Source organism: Balaenoptera borealis (assembly GCF_965194805.1).
Source record: "Balaenoptera borealis genome assembly, chromosome: 15".
NCBI classification, from domain to species: domain Eukaryota; kingdom Metazoa; phylum Chordata; class Mammalia; order Artiodactyla; family Balaenopteridae; genus Balaenoptera; species Balaenoptera borealis.
This window is the reverse complement of record NC_138871.1, coordinates 77,282,425-77,300,067: the sequence shown is the minus strand read 5'-3', so window position 1 is coordinate 77,300,067 and position 17,643 is coordinate 77,282,425.

Below are 17,643 nucleotides of genomic sequence, written 5' to 3'. Positions count from 1 at the left end.
AGTTCTGGAGACTGAAAGTCCCAGATCAGGGTGCCAGCAGGGTTGAGTCCTGGTGAGAGCCCTTTTCCATGTTGCAGACTGCTGCCCTCTCATATCCTCACGTGGCAGACAGCAGAGAGCAGCAAGCTATCTCGTGACTCACATGAGGGCACTAATCCCATTCATGAGGGCTCTGTCCTCAGGACCTCATCTCATCCTAATCACCTCCCAAAGGCCCCACCTCCTATTCCCATCACAGCGGAGGTCTGACTCATCTCCCAGCTCTCAGACAGGTAGGACCTGTGAGGCCAGCAGCAGGTAGGAGACGGAATGGTCAGTCCTGCTGGGCAGCCCCCATCTGACCTGTGCACACTTCAGGCCCTGTGTCCTGCTGTAGGGTCTCCTGAAACTTGTCCAGATGTGAAGACATCCAGTTCCCAACTCCCAAAGGAAGCTGAGCTCCATTCTCTTTGAAGCACAGAGTTGCCATCATGAGGATAAGTGTTCTTGGAGCTGCCAGGCTAAGGAGGTGACCTTGAGGTGTCAGTCTCCTCGTGTGGAATGTGTTTGTGGTTTTGAATTATTTCTGCAAGTTCCTTCTGCTCAAGACTGTACAGACAACCTTGGGTGAGAGGGAGAAGGAAGAAGATGAGATGTCCTAAAAGTGCCTCTAAAAACTGTTGTTTGACAGGCCCTATATCACCACCTATTGCCGGGAACATAATAACAATCTCTCCTCCTCCACCCTCCGTCCTCCCCCTCATGCTCTCTGAAACCCAGGCTTGGGGACTGAACACATATGGGTCTAGTTGGTCGATCCTGCTTTCCTCTGAGGCCGTAAATTCAGACAGCCACAAATCAGCTTCGGAGAAACTTCAGCCCCAGACACGCACGCTCTCCCATTCAAGTCCTGGTGTCCGGGCTGAAATATGGCCGCATGTGTTCCCGCCGGCACTGCGGGCCTGCTGGAGATGCCCCTGTGTCAGAAATGGTTTATGCGTCAGCCACCACCCCAGCCGTGGCGCCCCAAGGCTTTGATCTCCTGCTGGCAGCCCCGTGTCACCAAGGTCGCTGCCTGTTCCCACACAGGCCTGAAATACAACTCTCCAAAACACCCTGGGCAGGGAAGGGGGGCTCTGGGTTCCTCCTGCACCCCGACACAGCATTGCCAGAGCTGACTGCTTTTCTTCCCCAAATAGCCCTTCGTGACATGTCATTGTCACCAGCTAAATACAGAGCACTCCTGGCCCTTTGCCTTTCCTCGTGCTGACAGCTGACATAGAGCCTGCCCACCCTTTGCATGAAAGTGCTTCTTCTCAGAGGCCCTTCTCCAAGAATCTGAGCTTGGGTCTGGGCAGGACATTAACTCAAAGCAAATGTCAAACACTGGGTTTCCAGAGTCCTAGGAGGTGTGTTGGCCTAGTGAATCAAGAACAAACGTACACCTGTCTACAAAGTGGTTTGCGCCATCATCGTGCCTTTCTGGCCCCAAGGGAAGTCCAAAGACCGGTGTGGGTGAGGTCTCACTTGGATAAAGCTCAGAGCGTGAACCTGCAGCCTGGGGCTCTCCCACTGCCTGAGCCAGGGTTCTCAACCTCCAGGGTGTGGTGAACTCACTGCAGAGCTTTAAAAGAGACCCACTGGGAATTCCCTGGCAGTCCAGTGGTTAGGACTCAGCGCTTTCACTGCTGAGGGCCCAGGTTCAATCCCTGGTCGAGGAACTAAGATCCTGCAAGCCGTGTGACTCAGCCAAAAATAGAAATAAAAAATAAAACAGAAGCATTGATGCCTGGTCCCCTCCCTAGAAGTTCACAGTTAGTTGGTGTCAGGTAGGGGAATTTTCAAAGCTCTTCAAGTGCTTCTCCATGTGCGGCTGAGGTTGATAACGACTGAGTGAAGATTGGTATCATTTTGCCCCCGAGTTTCTCTTTGAGGCATCTCCTCGCAGGCCCATGAGCAGAGTTTGGGAGGCATCCCAAGCACTCAGTTACCATTCATTCACTCCCTCATTCATCCTCAGCCTTTTGTTGAGCCCTCGCATTCTGTGTTAGTCTGGGATCTCCAGAGAAATAGAACCAATAAGATTTTATGTATATCTAAATATAGATACATATAAATGTATATAAAGATATTTATTATAAGGAATTGATTCACGCAATTATGGAGACTAAGAGGCCCCAGGATCTGCAGTCAGCAAGCTGGAGACCCAGGAGAGCTGATGGTGTTAAATTCCAGCCCAAGTCCAAGTCCAAAGTCAGGAGAAGACTGATGTCCCATCTTGAATACAGCGTGAATTCTCCTTTGCTCAGCCTTTTGTTCTGTTCTGGCCACCAAGGGATTGGATGAAGCCCACCCACATTCGAGAGGGCAATCTGCTTTACTCAATCTACTAATTCAGAGGTTAATCTCATCTAAAAACACCCACAGGGACTTACTCAGATTAATGGTTAACCAAATATCTGGGCACCTTGTGACCCAGTCAAGTTGACAAGTAACATTAATCATCACACACTGCTCTAGGCACCACAGGGAATATGGACAAGTTCTGGACTCTTGCCCTCAAGGAGCTCCCAGTCTCATGATGACACAAGACATGCAAGGAAGGCTAAAGCCTCCACCATGTGGTGCAGCTGCACAGGGTCAAGAAAGTGGGAGCTCAGAGGAGAAACAGATCAGACCTGGGATGGTCACCAAAGGTCTGCAGGAGAAACCGGGCTTAATCTGGGCTGGGAGGCTGTTATGGGATGAATTATGTCCCCCAAAAGGTATATTTAAGGCCTAACCTCCAGTAATGTGATCAGAATGTGAAAATAAGGTAGTTGCAGATGTCATTAGCTAAGGTGGGGTCATGCTAAAGTAGGGTGAACCCTTAATCCAAAATGACTAGTGTCCTTAGAAGAAGAGGAGAGAGACACAGAGAGCTGATGGCCATGTGAAGACAGAGACACAAGGAAGCCCCATGTGAAGATGGAGGCAGAGAATGGAGTGATGAGTCTACAAGCCAAGGATTGCCAGCTGCCGCCAGAAGCTAGGCGAGAGGCATGGCCCATTTTTTTCCCTCAGAGCCCTCAGGGGAATTAAGCCTGCTGACACCCTGATATCAGACTTCTAGCCTTCAGAATATGAGAGAATAAATTTCTATTATTTCAAGCCATCTGCTTGTGGTACTTGGTTACGGCAGCCCTAAGAAACTTAAGACAGAAGCTGAGTCCCAATGGACAAGCAGAGTGGGGAGGGAACCCTAGGAGGCCCAGAGGTGGGAATGAATAATGCATGAGAGGGACAAGGAAAACCCAACTAAAACAAAGAATTTCAGAAAGGAATGATAGGGAACACGAATCAGAGCTGGCACCTCACACCTCATTTCCCCAGGGATCCCATGGTACTTCCTTGTCTTGAGGGAAACTTTCCACCCCTCACCACACCCTTCTACCCACATGGTGCAAATCAGAGCTGCCTTCCTTTTCCCTGATCCCTCCTCCCTGGGCACTTGTGAGGTGGGCGGGTGACCCAAACATCCTACCCCACCCTCTTGGCCACAGTAATTGGCCCAAAGATGGGCCAATTAGGGACTTTCCCTGGGATTTTTAAAAATTTTTATTATTATTAAAACTGGTAGAATCTTAAGAGCCCTTTTCTCTCTGGTACAGGCTGTGAAATATGAACTTGAAGTTGCCCCCAGCCATGTCCCTGTAATGTAAATAAATAAAGAGAGAAAATGATCCTTATATTAGAATGGATAAACAGCAAGGTCCTACTCTATAGCATAGGGAAGTATATTCAATATCCTGTAATAAACCATAATGGAAAAGAATATGAGAAAGAATGTATATATGTATAACTGAGTCACTTTGCTGTATAGCAGAAATTAACACAGCATTGTAAATCAACTATAGTTCAATAAAATAAACTTTTTTAAAAAAAGATCTTTATATCATTCAAGCCCCTGGTTCTAGACACTAAAGTTTTGGGCGCTGCACATGAATTTTTACTTTGCTCCTTTCTAATTCTCCCATTTATTCTGTGAGCTATCCCAGGAACCTTCCCCTTATCAATAAAAATGAAAATAACTTTGTTTAAGCTAACTCAGATGGATTTCTGTTACTTGCTCCTGAAGGAGCCCCAACTAGTACATCATGGGAGAAAGCATATTTCCTCCATGCTAGAGCTTTGATGCCAGGCTGCAGGGTTTATGTTTAACCCTAGTAGCTAGAGACTGTTAACTGGAGTCTATAGAACCTGACTTCACGGTTCCCCATGAAACTCCAGAAATTATGTGCAACATACACAGACTGCATACCCTTCTGGGAAGAGGCAGCATAGATGCCATCACATTCTCAGTGGAGTTTTTGACCCCAAATAAGATTAAGAACCACTGATGGAAGCAATGAGGAGCCATTACAAACATAAGAATCACAGAACGTATTATTTTCCACTAACAAATATTAAACACCCTCAGATATCCAGTCATTTATTCAACAAGCATACTGTCAATCCCAGGGTCAAGAGCTGTTGGGGATGTGATGACGTATGTGATGTAATTTTAGCCTCAGAGAGTTTTAGTTGGCCTAGGGTGGTAATGGACTTATACATAATATCGATAGAAGGTGAGCAAGGGTAAATAATACAATGGCAACTCAGAGGCCAGTGTGTAGAACTTTTCCCACAGCCTTAAATGAGCAGTACGTAGAGCCCTGGATGGATTCCTCTCTCGTCAGTGGACCACAGATTAGTCAGTGTCTCAGAATCTCAGTCATCATTTTCTAAATGGATACAAGAATCCTGCCAGACCACCTTACAGGATGTTGTGCAATGCTAACAAGAGCGAAAATATCTGTTAACTTCCTGAGCGCCTGGAAACCCTTGGACAAGATATACAACACCTTCCTAGGAGAAGCCTGCCTCTGGACCTAGCTCACGCAGCTCAAGATGTGGCCCCCGGACTATGCTGATCGGCAGCGTGGACATCTCCTGAGAGTTTATGAGAAATGCAGATCTCAAACCTCATCCCAGACTTTCTGAATCTGCAAGATCCCCCAGGTGATTTGTATGCAAATTAAAGTTTGAGACACACTCAACTAGGTAGTTCTTAGCATGGTGTAATTATAACCTGACAAAGAAAAAAATCCACCCTAGGGCACGTTACCACAGGGGACAGAGTCAGGGACCAGAGCTGCCCAGGAGAGCTGTGGGCTTGCTGCCACACAGATGGATCTGGGCCTCCTTAGAACAGGAATGTGCACGGGCTATTAGCTGCCTGGAGCACAGGATGCAGTGAGCCGCAGTGTGTGAGCCAACCCCAGAATCAGCCTTTGATCCTGCCCATTGCTGCTCCTGCGCCATAGACATATGGTCTCCTTGAATCTCCCGTCAGAGTGACACCAGCATGCTTCGCATACATCAGCGCACTCAGAGGGGATTAGCAAACATCTGGGGAGCACAGCCTGCTGCATACTGCTGGTTTGAGGTGCAGGGGGGGCATGAGAAAGCTCTTGGAGTACCGAGCACAAGCCCAACCCACCAAGGTGCCAGTGGGGTCAGGGGCTTCCTCTCTGTCAGCAGCCCCATCTCTAGGCTCCAAATGACCACAGCAGACAAATAGACAGCAGAGCTGAGGGTCTTGGGCAGTAAGAACTCAGGGTCTAGAGCACAGTAACAGTGATTAGGCCAAAAGGATTCTCCTGGTTCAGTTAGTTTTAGAAACACCACATTAAACAAAGTTGAATGTGTTCCTTTACAGGAGCACCTTTAATCTGCATGTGCACTGTGAATCTTCAAGAATAGCACACAGTAGGCTTTATTTCCCAAGCACTTTTGACCACAGAACTCTTCCTATCTGTGTCAGTCAGCCCAGGCTGCCATAATAAAACACCATAGACTAGATGGCCTGAACAACAGGAATTTATTTCTCACAGTTTTGAAGCCTGGGAAGTCCAAGATCAGGGTGCCAAGCTGATTTGCTTTCTGGTGAGGGCTCTCTTCCTGGTTTGCAGACAGCTGCCTCCCATGGCAGAAAGGAAGAGAGGAAGTAAGTTCTCTGGTGTCTCTTCTTGTAAGGGTACAAATTCCATCATGAGGGCCCCACCTTCATGACCTCATCTAACCCTAATTACGCCCCCTCCCAAAGGACCCATTTCCAATTACCATCACATTGGAGGTTAGGGTCTCAACTTCTGAATGGGGTGCGGGGGGTGCTGGGATAGTCAATTCAGTCCCTAGCACTACCCTACCTTAGGCAGGAAGTCTTCAAAGCCGACTTTGGAAAACACTGGCAAAGATGGAGGTGAGAGAGAGCCATTTGGAGAAAGAAGATAGTCCATGAATGTCTGCAGTAGGAGTTCTAATTCCCTTTTTCAGGGCTACTGGCAATCAAGCATGTAGGAATTTGCTTCAAACATGTTAAGTTCACATTAATAATAATTACCACCACTACTTCTGAGTACTCAGTATGAGCCATAGGCCCATGATGAGCTAGGCTTTATAGACATCATCTCAACTAATGCTCTGAACTACTGTTTGAGGAACTACTATTCTCATCTCCATTTTCAGATGATGAAACTAAGGCTTAAAAAAGCCATTGTATCGCCTTGAGTCTTACAGCTAGTTAGTGGTAAAGCTACCCTAAATTTGACTTCAGGCACCTATTAAAATGCTGTAAAAATCCCTAAATCTTTGGCACACGGGAAACATTATGCCCCAGGACTTACACTTAGACTTGTAGGGTCATCTTTCAGGTAGGGAGTCATTCCTGGTGGCTCTGGAGAGGACACAGATTAAGAAAAAGTCCAGCTTGATGTGCAGGGTCCATCTGTCAGTAGTTTTATGGGTTTTTTTTGTTTTTTTTTTTTAAATTATTATTTATTTATTTATTCATTCTTGGCTGTGTTGGGTCTTCGTTTCTGTGCGAGGGCTTTCTCCAGTTGTGGCAAGCGGGGCCACTCTTCATCGCGGTGCGCGGGCCTCTCACTGTCGTGGCCTCTCTTGTTGCGGAGCACAGGCTCCAGACGCGCAGGCTCAGTAGCTGTGGCTCACGGGCCTAGTTGCTCCGTGGCATGTGGGATCCTCCCAGACCAGGGCTCGAACCCGTGTCCCCTGCATTGGCAGGCGGGTTCTCAACCACTGCGCCACCAGGGAAGCCCAGTTTTATGTTTTTGATTTATCACCTTTGTCTTGTCATCATATTTTCATATACTCATTTCTTCAAACTCACCATATAGTGAATTTAAAGATGAGGAAATTCTGGAAGTAGGCATGGAGCTTGCGCTGATTCCCTGACATTAATCCCCTCCCCTCTACCTCTGTAATTAGCTCTTTAGTTGGGTAAAATGAATAACTTCTGTGCCTGACAAGTCCATCTGTCAAGGCAGTATCTTCATAATTCCAAATTTCAAAGAGGAAAACAACTTGTCACTCACTCTCAATCAATAAACCTGGCTTTTTGCAAATGGACTGCTAAAAAGTTTACCTCTGCACAAAACAGTGCCAAGGATTTGCCTCAAGCAAATGAGACAGTGTACTTTGTCATGAATGAATCCATGGATTTCCTGCCCTGGCTCTGCTCCTAACAAGCTGGCTGACCTCCCCACCATCCACACGCCCCTTCCTCCCACCTCCTCACCTGTAAAATGAGGGGCTGCCCCACTAACACCGTAGACCCGCAGCTCCTGATCCCATGGGTGATGAATCTCCTGGTGACATTTGTACACCAGTCCCAGTTCAGATTCCTGGGAAATGCAGAACCTGCCTAATTCACTCCAGGGGAGCTCCACAGTTTCAATCAGAAGAATCTCAAAATAAGAAGCTTTAAGCTAAACCATTCCAGACAGATGGAAATTCACTCTCTCTTTCAAGTTCTTTTAAAAGGATATACAGAACACTGCACAGTAGTCAACGTCAGTGTCTAAAGAGTATTCGTGATCCATAAGTTCCTCCTTATCTCTGGCCTAAACTGTCTCTACTGAAATAAAAAATTCAGGCCAGCTTTCCATCATACTCCAGGTTATGGAATTATTTCTACTTGGGGATAGCAATTAAATTGTTTTCCAATCTGTTCCTTTCTTATTTTATTTTTATCATTAATTTTAAAGTTATTCATTACTTAAACATGTACAAAAGTGTTTAAAAATAATTTAACAGCAACCTTTGCTTTTTGCTAAAGTTAAAAAAGCAATTGTTTTTAAAATATATGAGCCACTACAGTTACGGTCAGTCACCTCCCTACTCCCGCTCCACTGCTTTTCCTCTGCAAGCGTAACCACCATTAGAATTTTTTTTTTAATTTATTTTATTTATTTATTTTTGGCTGCACTGGGTCTTCGCTGCTGTGCATGGGCTTTCTCTAGTTGCGGCGAGCGGGGGCTACTCTTCGTTGTGGTGCACGGGCTTCTCACTGCAGTGGCTTCTCTTGTTGCGTGCGGAGCACAGGCTCTAGGCCTGCGGGCTTCAGTAGTTGTGGCACGTGGGCTTAGTAGTTGCGGCTCGTGGGGTCTAGAGCACAGGCTCAGTAGTTGTGGCGCACGGGCTTAGTTGTTCTGCAGCATGTGGGATCTTCCCGGACCAGGGCTCAAACCCGTGTCCCCTGCATTGGCAGGTGTATTCTTAACCACTGCACCACCAGGGAAGTGCCCACCATTAGAAATTGATATATCTGCCTCTCATGTAGGCTTTTATACTTTTACCACATATGTATACACACATAGTAATATATACCAATGGAATTTAAAAATATATACCAATGGTATCATATCGAATTTTTAAATATATACCAATGGTATCATATTGACTACACCATTTTAAAAGTTGCTACAGATGAATCGTGTGCAGGGCAGAAATAGAGACACAGATGTAGAGAACAAACGTATGGACACCAAGGGGGGAAAGTGGCGGGGGGTGGTGGTGGTGTGATGAATTGGGAGATTGGGATTGACATGTATACACTAATATGTATAAAATGGATAACTAATAAGAACCTGCTGTATAAAAAAATAAGTAAATATAATTCAAAACCAAAAAAAGTTGCTTTTTTTCCCTCAACAAATGTTCTAAGACTCACCCATATACCATTTATTTTATCTGAATATACCACAAATAGATAATTAAGTTGATCCCAAGTTTTTTGCCATTATAGACAATGCTTCAGTGAGGATCCTTGTTCATATTTCCTTGTACACATATAGGAAATTTCCTTTAGGGCATATACATACTTAGAAGTGCTTGCACCAAGTTATAGTTTTGCCAGAAGTGGATAATTACCCCACTTTCCATATCTTCACTCCTAACACTTAATTGTGCCAGTCTTTTCCATTTTTGCCAAATGGATGAGTGGGATATGGCATTTAATGTTTTCCTTCACGCTGGTGAGTTTGATCATCTTTTTATAATCTTACTGGACATTTATGTTTTCCTTTTTGTGACTTGCCAAATAACAATCTTTGACTATTTTGTGTATTGGGCTACTTCTTCTCCCCTACTGATTTGTAAGGATTTTTATATGTTCCAGATACTAATTCTGTATTGGTGCATGTGCTGAAAATATCTTTTGTCCTGTGGCTTATTGTTTCACCCTGGCCATGGTTTCTTTTGTCATGCAGAAGTTTGTAATTTTAATGCAGGCAAATGTATCAATCATTTGCTTTATGGTTTGCTTTTTCTGGGTTTTGTTCAAGTAGTCCTTCCCTTTCCCGAGGTCATAAATATATTCTTCTGGTCAGTAGCACATAGACTACATGTCTCAGTGTCTACCACCTCTCCTCCACAGTTCTTTTAAAAGTATTGTTAAGACAATTTCTTGCTGTTATGAAAGTTATATATGTTTTTTTTAATTTATCTTATTTATGTATTTATTTTTGGCTGCATTGGATCTTCACTGCTGCACGCGGGCTTTCTCTAGTTGCAGCGAGCGGGGGTTACTCTTCATTGTGGTGCGCGGGCTTCTCATTGCGGTGGCTTCTCTTGTTGCAGAGCATTGGCTCTAGGCACACGGGCTTCAGTAGCTGTGACACGCAGACTCAGTAGTTGTGGCTCGCGGGCTCTAGAGAGCAGGCTCAGTAGTTGTGGCGCACTGGCTTTGTTGCTCCGAGGCATGCGGGATCTTCCCGGACTAGGGCTCAAACCCGTGTCCCCTGCAGTGGCAGGCGGATTCTTAACCACTGTGCCACCAGGGAAGTCCAATATATGATTATTACATGAGATTTAGGAAAAGCAGAAAGAAAACAAATCAGTACGTTACTAGGTCACTTTAAAAATAATTTTTATCCTTTAAGGAATCACCCACCAGGGTAACCCTATTTATAGCCCTTTTCTACATCACTGAAAGGAATATGTTACATAGTGTACAGGGCTGAGCTTTGGAGAAAGATCTGGATTTGAATCTTATCTCTATAACCTTCTGGCTTACTTTTCTTGCACATGATATTTATTTCCTCTGAACTTCCGTTTTCTCATCTATAAGGACAACAGCTCCACTGGTTGTTATATCTATCTATTTATTATATCTGTATCTATCTATTTATACCTGATTTCACATGTCAGACCTACAGTTGGCAACATCTTTTTGGAAAGAATCCTGTGAGCCTCTGCCCTATTATATACCAGTGTACAAAGGTCACTGGAGAAAAGTAAGAACAGAGCCATGGACATACTTATTGGCTCACCTCTGAGTGATGGGTAAGATCCCAGGAAAGACAAATTCCATGGGGTCAGTGAAGCTGCCACCAAGCCATGGCAGTATCCATTTCAGGGTCTGTTCCAATAGTCACTAGACTCCTTCTTCCATTTCTAAAAATGTGCTACACAGTGCCTAAAACGGCATGGAAACTAGCCGGAGAACAAAAGCCGCGAGGTGATCTCATCCTCAGTACTTCTCTGCTCAAAGGAGTTAATTAGCAAAGGGAAAAACAACTGAGTTTTTCGGTATTATATAATTCCATTGTATTTTTGCCAGGTATCGGATTTCACCACCCACTGCCATGGTGTCACGTCATGAAAGAACTTATTGTTACATACACAAAACAAGACGAGCTCATAACTTTGCAAGAAGTGTAATTCCACATTCTTTGTCTCATTGCAATTGAAATCTTCAGGTTAATAGGTAATTACTTCTATGAAACACGCTGTGCCTCGAATGAACATAGCTCATGTTGAGATGGCCTCTGCCTGAAGAAAGACTATTTTTAGGAAGCTTGACAAAGGAAATTAATGTTTTCAACCCAAGCATGCACTGCCAAATAACTAACTCCACCAAATTCTTTATTACCAAAAGGAAAAAAAAAAAAGTAACAAAATAATGAAATCTTTCTTTCACCATTTTGGGAATCAACTTTCCATGTCTAACTCCCTTCAGCTTTCAGAATCTCCTTCGCAGATTTGTGAGAATAGCTTCCCAGCAGAGTGGTTGTGTTTGAAAATCAAGCTGGAGGTCATCTGATTAGAATCTCTTGTCTTTCCATGTCTTGGAGGAATCATGGAGCCTTTTTGTTTAAAGTGAAAATCTGATTCAAGCAAGACCAGGTTCACTTTCAAGGACCCCAAGGCTGTGCACTTCAGATGAAAAAGAATCTCATACCATTCTCTGAAACAGTAAAAAATCCCTTAAAGTATAAAACTGAATTCCTACATGTATTCTTCATAGTTGTATAAATCCAAATTACTTTATTTTCTAATAAAGACTGAGCTTTAAATAAAACATATGCTTGTTGGGCCAGGATTCTCCCTATTGGAGACAATGGAGTAAGAGTCTGAAGATATGAGTTCCAGTCTTGGCACTGAGACCGCTCTGAGCAGCAGTTTCTCAGCACAGTTAGACCAGCATCCTTTCTGATGTGGACCATTGCCCCCTGACTAGTCTCCCTATCTCCGGTTTTCACCTCTTCAAACCCACCCTCTACATCAGAGGGTCTCAAAGCATGGTCCCCAGACCAGCAACATCAGTACCACCTAAGCCTTTATGAGAAATGCAAATTCTTGGGCCCTACTCTAGACCTACGAAATCATGAACTCTGGAGTGGGGCTCAGCATCTGTTTTAAGAAGCCCTCCAGGTGATGCTGATGCCCACCAACACTGGAGAGCCGCTGATGTACGTGGATTCCATTCTGTATAAGTCAAAGCTCATTAGCACGGCTCAAAAGACCGTCATGATCCGGCCCCTTAGGCCTCCAAGTTCACCCTGATTCTCCCTCTATCTCCCCACCCCACTCCTGCAATGGACTGTACTACAGAGCAGTACTCCCTTACAGAGGTGCCATCTCCTCCATTAAGCTTTTCCTTCTTTTATTCCCATCCAGCTAGTCACTTTATCTTCTGGTTTCTGCACATCTCCATTTTTAAGAGTACCTTATGAAATATTTGTATACAGTGTTCTACCACACCAGCTTGTGAGGTCTTTGGAGACATACCATCATCCACCCTTTCAACTGTTTATTGAGCACCAGGCACATAGGTGTTGCTCAGAATACAGTGGCACAAATGGAACTTCTATCCTCTGATCTTTGAATCCTTATCACCTAGCACAATAATGTTGTGATAATTTTTTTTTTTAAATAAGCATGAGGAGACTAGAGTTTAGCAAACATCTACTCCAAACTCTTCAAAATCCTTAGGTTGCCATTCAAGAACCTCCATAATTTGACCCTGCCCTATTTTTCCATATTTAAGCTCCAGGAGTCTCCCATACGATCTGCAGGGTCCTCAGTGGCCTTTCCCGTTTCTTCTGCCCAGCCAGAGCATATAAATCTTTCAAAGTCTAGATCAAATCCCAAGTCATCCAGTAAACCATCTCTGACAACCTTAGCTTCTTTGTTTATCATCAGCACTTATTAACTATGTTATTCTATCAACAATTACCTTGTATTATTAGTCATCATTTCTGTTTTATAGCCCCAAGATTTTAAATTTATCTCGAGGAGGACTAGACCTGATTCTCCTCCCTTCCCTGATGGCAAGATAGCATAATGGTTAACAGCAAGGACTCTGGAGTCAGAAAGCCTGTGTTCTAATCTTGGCTCGAAAGAAGCAACGTTGAGTCCCTAAAGTCCTCAACATCTAAACATTGTGGAATCATATAATGCAGGCTAAATCCTTCCTGCCTCAGTTTCCCCAAGAACACCCTTGTGGTATTCTCCCCATAGCTGCCCCGTATGTTAAGGGGTGATCTAATGAGATTCCTGAGTGAGTTTCCACAAAGAAAATGGCCACAGGGGTAAAAATAAACAGGGCGATACTTAAAAGATCCCTTATTTGTAAACTTATTTTATGTGAAGCATAAATGTTGTTATTCTACATGAATGCAAGCAACTGCCCAATCTTCAAACTTACAACTATAAAAATGGTTCATATCTTTCCTAATAGAGGAAGCAAGCAATTAACCTTTAAATATTTATCCTGATTTTCATTAGAAAGCCAGACATTTGAGAACAGTCAATGACTTTTAGTTTTAGATTTGGATTTTGGCTTGATTGATTTATTCAACTTTAGGAAGCAAAGTGAAAAATCTTGCCATTAATATTTTGAGTCGCTAACACCTAATGAAAGACTTTGAAAGAACGTGATTTCTAGGCAGGTGTGATACCCGTGGGCAGGTCTTCCCCTTGTGTGTTTCTGTCCAGGAGAGTTGTCCTGGAAGCTACTCCCAAGGAGCTAGCAGAGGTTCCAGAGAGGTCGTGGCGGTAGGAACTCTGTAGTGTCAGGAGGGTGGACACGAGGACAAGGGGGTTGATACTTGTGTGGGATTTTTCCACCTCACGTTTGTTTTCTTAGCTGCTTAGAGGTGTGTTTGGAGACCTGGGATGGGGAGAGGAGGCCTGTTCGGTGCACTCCAACTGAAAAGTCTGATTAGTAACGGCCGGGGCTGAGAGCAGCTTTCCGCGGGAAGTCCGCTTTGCTTCAGCGCTAGAAATCAGTGTGACGTCTAGCATAGCCAAGTGTCCCTGCAGGACCCCACTGGGAAATCACTAGAGTTTTACGAGGTTAGCTGCAGTTTTTGTGTAAACAACATAATGTTTTATGGTGGGAAACTTAGCCCTTTGCTTTTTATGTAAAAGCATCGATTAAGCCTTTTTTAATGTTTGAGATGTAAAGAAGTGTGAAAAACTAATGTTGTTTCAGAAATGGGCCAAGGAAAAAGATAACGCAGTAGCTGCTCGTTTAATGAACTTCCTCATAAAATTATGTAGGGGATTTGTGATAAGTGTGGAAATAAAAATGGTTTTGTTGCCTCTAATTTTGCCAGCTATGGGTTAAATGTTTTGTAATGGATAATACCACTACTGTCCATATTCCTTATTTATTCCATCACTGATTTAATATGTTTTCAAGAGGAATATCACAAAACTCACATATTACATTCTTTAATTAAAGTATTTTAAATTGCAAGATTTCTTGATTTTTGTGATTTTTTTTTGCCAGGGTGGGGCGGGGGGAGAGTTTTGCCAGAATTACCTCTTAAAAGATAATAACCAAATTTAAGTAATAACTAAATTCAAATGGTGGATACATGTCCTTATACATTTGTCAAAACCCATAGAATAAACACCAAGAGTGAACCATAATATAAACTATGGACTTTCAGTGACAATAATGTGTCAATGTGTATTCAGTGATTGTAACAAATGTACCAGTTTGTAACAAATGTATGGGGGAAGAGGCAGGTTGAGGGAACATTTTGCTGTGAACCTAAAACTGCTCTAAAAAAATAAAGTCTATTTAAAAAATTCTCCGGTGCGTGCGTGTGCGTGTGTATGTGTGTGTGTGTTAGGACTAGGGGCTAATTTCATTTTCTGGCTATTTGTGGTCTAAGCCTAAACCTCCCTCTCTTTCACCGCTTCACCACATGCTGGAAATCTTTCTAAAATGCACCAGCCCTGGTTGGCACTGAGCGTGTGGCAGCTCCCATACTTGCTTGGTTGCAGGACATTCATCTCCCCAGTGTCCCACAGACAAGACTGGAAGCAAAGAAGGAGATTGGCCTGACTGAACTGCTCCTAAAGTGTCCCCTGGAACTTGTTCTCTGGACTGCATCTTAGGCATGAGGGTACCATGCTGCTTTTTCCCTTTTTCTTGTCAAAGTAGAGGTTGGAGGAAAAAGGAGAAACCCGAACACTGACCTTTTCTGAGACCTCATCCTCAGGTAATCAAGGCCAGAGAAAATGACCTGCTGGGAGGAGGTACCCAACAGGGAAGAACATCACACAGAGAACGCGCCTATTTCTTCCAAAGTGGGCAGAGAGCACCGGGAGGAGCCAGGAATAACACAGGTCAGGATGGACCCTGATGCGGCCACTCAAGCCCCCCACTTCTCCCACACCCCCTACACACACACACTGGCACGCATCCTTTTTCCCCAAGGAGCACTCAGGGTTCAGCCTGTGGTTCACAGAAACTTCCTGATTTGTGCTTTTCCATGACCGGATGGAGATATCAGAGCAGTGAGGTGATGCTCTAACCCTGGCTATAGAAATTCATGAATTCATTCATTTTTTTTCCATGTGCCCATGCTGAGTTAGGCTGGGGGTACAAATGCACGTAGGGCATAGACCCTGAGCTCCGTCAGCTTCTGATCTTTGTACATCATCCCCCTGGAGAGAAGCAGAAAGAAAGCACACCAATCTCCCTGCTGTTCGTGGCCTGAAAAGTCAGCCCAGCCCTTCACCAGGGCCTGTCCCCGTGCTCGGCCAGAACTCACAGCTGCCGCCCGTCTGCCCCTGATGCCCAGCCGTCAACCTGGGGCGGACCCGCATAGACCACACTTATTAAAGGAGGGAGGTCATTTACTCCTGTTCTTGCTGACGTTGGCCTGTTACAGGCCGAAACTGCGGAATTACATGTAGTGTTTTACCAGACCATCAAGTGACAAGGAGCAATGGGGTGACAGTTGCCAAATGTTAGTCCTTGTGTTTTTACTGTGGTCTCTGCAGAATTTTGCCCCCCTAGGAAAACAATTCAATTTCTCTGTTTTTCACTTTTTCTTTCATTAAAGGAAAATCGCTTCCCTCGAAAAATACAAACTGAAAAACTTAAACTGCCTTTTTACATAAAAGGGGAGACTTTTTTCAAATAAAAGGGGGAGGGGTGATGTGGAGAGAGAGATAGTGACAGAGACAGAGAGATACCCTCTTACATCTTAAGCTAAGAGTCAGATCTAGGACTTCCGAAAAGGTATGACTCTTAGAAACTGATTAATTTTTAGAACTTAAAAAGCCATACCATCTCTTTAAAGAGCAATGAAAGCCTGATTCAAGTTGTTAAATTTTATGTTGTGTGTAATGTTGTAATTGATGTCAAACCTTTCACATTTTCTTACCACTGACATTGGACAGTCTACGCCACTCAAGGGCTCAGTTACCAGAGTCGAGATTTAAGTAACCTAACCAGGAAATAAGGGCAGAATGGAATTTTATTACATGGAATTGAGAAGTTCAAATGCAAAATAATTAAGTCTAAGCCAAATATAGCCATTCTCTCTCCCATCAGTTTATTTTGGTGGATAATTGTCTGTATTAGGTATTTCACTGAGCTGCATATAAAACTTTATTGCCCTTGTAAAGCGCACGCTGTGAATTCTGATGCTTCTGTGTGTTTGGGGGAACATAATGGTTCGTTTTGCAGAATAGCACCGCTTACCTAGATCCTGAAACCAAACTAAGCTTTCAGGACGCCTGCCGTGGAAAGGCCCCAGTGCCGGGACGTACGTGAGGAGCTCAGACGGAAGCTGAGGAAAGGGCGCCAGGGAGTAATTAGGAAAAGAGCCCCCTGATCTCAGAGTACCGGAAATGAAAAGAACAAGACACCTGCCCTATTTGATAGGGGCTCTGCCAAGTCACTGCTGGGCTTCCCATGTTTGTGTTTGAGTGCTGAGGAATTAAGAAGTCAGCACTGAGTGTGGCTCCCCAGATATCAGGGCTTGTGACAAACGGGTCTTTTCCGAGGTGGCCTCGCCGCCCCTCTTCCAGCCTTCTCAGAACTGCAGGCCGTTCGTGTACTGCCGAGGGCCCCCTTTTACTGTGCATCCAATATCATAAGAATAATATGGAATTGACCTAATTAGAATCCTTTTCTGGGAAAAACAATATGTAGCTACATACGGTTTCAGTTAGGTTCCAGAAGCTTTCCCGTTCTTCTGACTCCAACAATACGCCTGAATCCCCATCTCTGATTGTTTTCACAAGCAGATTTCACAATGTATTCCCCCAGGTAACCCACATGGCCTTGCTCCTCTGCCTGCACACTTCCTTGCCCTTCCAGCTCTTTCTCAGCGTAGTTTACAAGACCTCTATGCCCTGAACGTAAGAACCCTCAACCCTCAGGCCTCAGGTCGCTGAGTCACCTGAGGAAAACCGTTCCTTCGCTTTGTAACTTACAATGCAGTGCAGCATTTCACATCCTGGTCTGTGGACCCCAGGAATCTTTGAACTTCCAAAAATTATATATTTGTATGTTTATGTACTTTTCTAGGCAAAGAGTCTAGAACTTTCCCCAGACTCTCCAAGGGCTCTGTGGCCCTTGCAAAGAAAGAAACCACTGGTCAAACAGGAGACGCAGCCTAGTCAATAATTACAATATCATATATAAAGAGCTTTGTAAGAGACGTGTGGACCTAGCACAGTTCCAAGCTCCCGCATCAACAGTGGTTGAATTTGTGCCAAGTGCAATGGGAGCTGGGAAAGTGAGAA